Source organism: Crocodylus porosus, unplaced genomic scaffold, assembly GCF_001723895.1.
Source record: "Crocodylus porosus isolate Cpor-Errol unplaced genomic scaffold, CroPor_comp1, whole genome shotgun sequence".
Classification (NCBI taxonomy): Eukaryota; Metazoa; Chordata; order Crocodylia; family Crocodylidae; genus Crocodylus; species Crocodylus porosus.
Window position 1 is genome coordinate 184900466 of NW_017728906.1, and position 5737 is coordinate 184906202.

The following is a 5737-nucleotide window of genomic DNA, read 5'->3' on the forward strand; positions in this document are numbered from 1 at the left end:
ACGCTCGCCAGCTCCTTGAGTACCCTGGGGTGCAGGTTGTCAGGGCCAGCTGACTTGAAGGTATCCAGCTTCTCAAGATGTTCCTTCATGAGGTCAGCATTTATGGAGGGTAGGGGATCCCCCTCACCCAGATTTCCCTGTCCCATAGCAGGCATGGGCATTTGTTCTTTTTTTTTCAAAGAGCCAGGAGCTGGGGCTGGGGTGGCTGCGAGAGTGGGCAGGGGTTGGGGGGGCTTGTGGCAGAGCCCCCCACATGGTGTGGGACAGTGGGGGGCAGCAGAAATCATGCCCCCCCCATCTGGCAGCAGCCGGTGAGTGGGGGCTTTTTTAAATTGCTGGGAGGTGGGGCTGGACAGGGCAGCTATTGATAGGGCTGGGACAAAGGGCAGGGGATGGGGCCAATTTGGAAATTCAGCCAATTCGGCAGTGGCCAAATCTCAGAATCAGATCTGGCCAAATTGATTTGGGACAGCGATTCGAATCACCGAATTTAATCCCTGTCCCCCAAATCAGCCAAATCCAAATCCAAAGCAAATACTAGCCACTTCTCACAGGCCTACTGTTTAATGATAGATAATCTATATAATGAGGTTTCCTTGTATGCAAAAGTAAGATGAGGATTTTTTTCCCCATGCTTATTGGGGAAAAACCTCATTTTATATTTGAATAAATATAGTATATGATATAGGAAATACATACACATTCCAATGAAAGTGATATTTATTTTTGCTTTGATCTTAAACTGAATAATACAGCCCTGGGCCCCGAGCATGTTAGCAAAGCTTCTAATTCCTTTTTGCCTAGAGAAAACTCTGTTGTGCTATATAAAATGAGGCACCACACTATCTGTACCTCCCTTTTCAAAATCATAGATCTATCTATGGAAAAAGCTATTGTGCTTCGCTGAGCAGGAGTACATTTTCTCAGCACTTTTGTATTTATACATATGGATGCAGCTGTGCCTACACAAGGACAATTTGCTACTGACCTATTTCAGCAGTATTAAAGCAGATAAACTTTAAAAACCCTTAGATGTCCAATTTGAAAGTGTTAATGTGGTACAGCCACATCTTTCAGCGTGTCTGCAGGCTGCTGTCAGGCAGATAGAACAGCCCTTGGAACAGATTCAGCTACTGAAGCCTGCCTTAGAACAGTTACTCTTCTCCCTCAAGGGGAACACAAAAAATCAAGTTAATAGGTGTGATCCAGTCACAACTCCAGCCAAGGGGCTTTGGATCAGGCCTGGAAAGCAGCAATGCTCAATATACAGACCTTCATGAGCTTGAAAAGCATTGTGTGTTTGAGCAGAGTTTCCACAGACATATAACAGAAATACTATTCTTCATGCCAGAATATACAAGGCAGCAAACTGATCTTGCAGTTATCAAACACTTCCATTTGGTTTCTTCATTTCATTTTCCTCAGAAGCCTTTTATTGCCTCATATATTCCTTCCCTGTGAAGTTCTCCTTTAATTAAACGAAAAAGGTGACTAATGAGCTGTTCATTAATGCTATCATTCAAAATGTTCTATGTAGCTGCTCTTAAGGAGTTCCTTAAAGAGCGATGTTTGAGCCAACTGGCCCAGAATCTGATCACAATGTTAACTGAATGATCTCATGATAGTTATCTTGAACTGATATGTAATTAATGTGGCCTTATTACAGCTAGAGAAAGGAGAAGCCAAGAGCACTCGGAGAATTAGGCATCACAGTCCCCAGGAGGGGAATACTAGGACTGGAGACAGGCACAAGTTCACAGGAAGCCCGTGCATGTTGGGACAGGACGGAGGATTCTGTGTTGAAATATGCATTCCCCTCCCAGCCTCTTTCCAGAGAAAGCACACCCTGGGCGCACATGGCTCATGAAAGGAATAATCTGAGAAGAGCTGTTTTCTTAGAGTATAAGCAGCTCTCCATTTTAAGCATGAGAAGATTTTGTGGGAGGAACATACACAAGCTACAGTGGCAATTACCTTCCTGAGAACACCTGGTGTTTATTAACACACTTGCATAGATTCTGCCATCCTTACTTGAGCTAAGTAATGGCGTGCCCAAGCTAGATTTTCAGGATTTCTGGGTGCTCATGGGAGGCTGGCCCTTTTTGAGTATCTAGCCATGTCTCACAATGGGAGCTGAAAATCTGGTTCCATTTGCATCCAGGAGAACGATGTATAGTCAGGTAACATTAAGTCACCCTAACTGTTGGTACTGGAGGGAGGACCTGGCCTGTTGCCACACAGCTAGAGAACACATGTACAATCTAAGAAATAATAAATATGTGTTTTCATTTAATTTGAAATCACTTCTCCATTTTGCATGACTTGAAATGTACACAAAGCAATCTTCATCCAAATCCATCTCAGGCTGCCTATGTAAAACACCAGCAGTTCCTAGCAATCAGCTCTTATTTCAGACCCCAGATATTGCTACTCCTGCTCTTTACTTCAACTGAGTGACACTGAAACTTGAACAAAAGATCCCCTCACAGATAATCCCAAAGAACCGCACAGACGGTCCAGACTAGGCCACAGAAATGTAGCCACCTCAGAGGTGGAGAGAAGCAGCCTGTTGTTCAGCATGAAAATGAGGACCAGGAAGTGGAATGAACCACAATCTTACAAAAAGTCATGGAAAATAGCAGATGTCTCTCTGGAGCTGGTAGGACTGTCAGGTATTTTGTTCATCAGTTTGTTCTGAATTTTTTCAATTTGAAAGTTCCTTTACAATAAACTTTATGGAAGTGCAAACCTGGACACTTTTAATTCATCTGTTTGCATTTCCTTTCCATATCAGAGGCTGTACACTTTAAAATCAGACTCTAAAACCCTTATTTGGATATTAAGATCTTCAGAGCAAACCACATTTTCTTTTGTCTCTCATTTAGAAGCGAGCATGCTGCTCATTCTGAACAAATAATAAGCACCAGCTACTAGATCCTCACCCATTATCGTTAATTCAGCCAGTGGTATTCACAGTTTGATTAATGCCAATTCATTTTACACCCAGTCTTTGCTTATCTATTAAAGAGATGATAATTTCTCAGTGGCACTTTTGTGAACTAAAAGCATACATCACCAGAAAGCACATGGCTCCTTTCTGTATTCTCAGTAGGAAATGTTCCACTTTGATTTGGACAAGACCTTTCAAAAAGCATAGAATACAAACGGTAAATCTTACCTTACTCCAAGCATCTGTCGTGAAACTTCTTTGGCACTCACTGTCTTTACCCTGATACTGCAAGGTGGAAAGATTACTCTCTTGCTGAGGTATTTGTTCCTCATCCAGTGAGGGCTCTATGAAAACTATGCAAGCCATTGCCTGGACTTGCTTAGTTTTGTATAAGTTATGCACTGGAATTCAACTGTTCTCTTGCATTCAAAGAGCTTCAAATTACTACAAACTACCTATTGGTATTAAGAGTACTGGGAGTTTGGATTCATTTTCCTAAGTTATATACTTATCTTTAACTAATTAAGCCACTGGAAGTACAGAAGGGGAAAGAAAAGAACCATTTGTATACTGAAGGTAGAAAGAATTCTTGTGAGAAGCTGACATTTACCAGTAATCATAAAAATTGTTAAAATCATAGAGAAGTAGGGCTGCAAGGGACATCCATAGGTCATTTGGTTGAGCCCCCTGCCTAATGGAGGGGTAGTATTAAAATGATTCTGTTATTTAAAGGGGTATTTCTAATTCATATATGCCCAACCACTAATTTACAGAGCCACTGGCTTGTCTTTAGCTCTTATATATTCCACACTGAGAGGTAAAGCAAATAAGCATTTCCTAAAGTACTTGAAGTAGTAGGGTGCTTGTACACATGACAAAAATATCACTTTGTGTGGCTTAATGGTGTCACACTATACACATGCAAGAGTTTTGGTGGTTTTAAATGAGTTTGCATCATTACAAAGTAAACTACATCTGGATGTATTTTAGTTTGCAATGTTGCAAATTGCAATGATGCAGCTGTCAGCTTGGTCCCTGGCTGTAGGAGAGGTGGGCAGGCTCCACAGAAAAGAAGGATTGGGCCCCTTGCTGTTTCTGCCTGCAGCAGGTTCCTGCAGTGTGCAGGACACCTGGGGCCACCCAGGAATACGCTGGCCTGCCCCTGGGGCAGCACAGGAAGGTGGCAGAAGGCTGGTTGAATTTACTGGCAGTGGGAACGGTGCATGGAGTACTGCAAGTCCAGGTGGGCTGCTATCTGGCCAGGTGCTGCCCCAGCTTGGAGACACCCAATCCAACACTTGCCTGAGCCCACCTGGGCTTCCAGAGCCCTGTGCACTATCCCCACCACCAGCAAACCCATCCTTCCTCCTGCCACCTTCCTGTGCTACCCCGGGGGCAAACCAGCCTGTTCCCAGGTGGCCCCAGCCATCCTGCATGCCACAGAAACCTGCTGAAGGCAGAAGCAGTGAGGGGCCCGATCTTTTTTTGTTGTTTTTTTTGGTGGAACCTGTCCACCTCTCCCACAGCTGGGGGACAGCTGCCAGAGGGCCAAGAGGCCCCTGAGCTGAGGGGTGGCCCTGTCCTTCCTTCTGCAGCAGCATCACCCCCTGGGGCTGGCTGGACAGACTGCTAGCAGGCCAGGTGCTGCCTCAGCTGGGGCAGCACCTGCCCACTAGTAGCCCACTTGGGCAGCCCCAGAGGGCACCATCCTCGTGAAGGGAAGGACTAGTGCAGATCAGGGGCTGCGTGGCTCACTAGCAGCTTGCCCTCCCCCAAGCTGTGGGCAGGCTCCAGCATTGATAAAAAAAAGGATCAGGCCCCTCATTGTAAAGTGACAGAAAATTTGAAATAGTGGGTTTCAATTAAAAACCCACCGTTTCAATTTAGATGGCATAAAATAAAACCCTGAGGACTAAACCCCTGTCATATGTACAGGCGTTCCTATTGCCCTGATCCAAAGCTTATTCACTTCAGTGGGTCACAGAATAGGCCCTGCCTAGGAGAGAAGGTAGAGACAAGTCATTCTGATGAATCTAGGCTAAGTCATGTAGGACACAGGCAAAGAAAACCTGGTGCTATGCTGCCTTTAGGGTGTGTGGGCTAGAAAGTCTTTGGTAAGACTTCCAGGTACAGGTTTCCTTCGATTTATGCAGTATATGCATTCCCGGAAAACTGTACATAAATTGAATTTGCATAAAGGGAACCCAGTTTATAATGTAAGAAATAGGGATATGTTCCCACAGCGGTGAGGGAGGGAGTCAGGCTGGAACTAGGGAAGGGGCAGGACAAGGGATGCGGCAAAACCTGTCGGCCTATCCTGGAGCTGCAGCAGGGAGCAAGGCAGAGGGAACTGTAAGTGGGTGCAGGGCACAGGACAGGGGGGCGCAGGTCTTGCTGCTATGCACACTCTGGGAGGGCTGCAGGCTGGGAGGCTATGCCAGGCTCTTCCCAGGGGGCATGTACCCCTGTATCAGCATGCGGGATAAGAGCAGGATGTCACTGCAGGCTCAGGCTGGCAGTGTCACTGGGCTCTTCCTGGTGCTTGGCAGCAGCACTGGAAAGGCAGGTTGGGAGGGCTATGGCAAATTTTGGAGTGGCAGCAGCCCCCCTCCCAGCGTCACTGCCCACCCTCAGCAGCAGGGAGACCCCAGTGCCACTGCCAGCCCCAGCCTGCAGTGGCAGCCTATTCTCATCCTGTGTGCAGATCCAGGGGCCCACGTCACCCAGGAAGAGCCTGATGCAGCTCCCCAGCCTGCAGCCTTCCCAGGGTGTGAACAGCAGCAAGAG

The 5737-nt window shown here is 46.2% G+C and overlaps 1 protein-coding gene across 3 annotated transcripts in view; it reads right to left on the reverse strand.

Annotated features, from left to right (window-relative positions):
• The window catches only part of AMOTL1 (angiomotin like 1), a 161462-nt gene extending 158185 nt beyond the window's left edge, over nt 1-3277 (reverse strand). For 2 of the 3 annotated variants that reach the window (XM_019530315.1, XM_019530314.1), the window contains exon 1: nt 3179-3277. The gene's annotated coding sequence lies outside the window, so the exon portion shown is untranslated. The remainder of the gene's footprint in view (nt 1-3178) is intronic. The other variant, XM_019530313.1, reaches the window with a different exon arrangement.
• Between the last annotated feature and the right edge of the window lie 2460 nt (nt 3278-5737).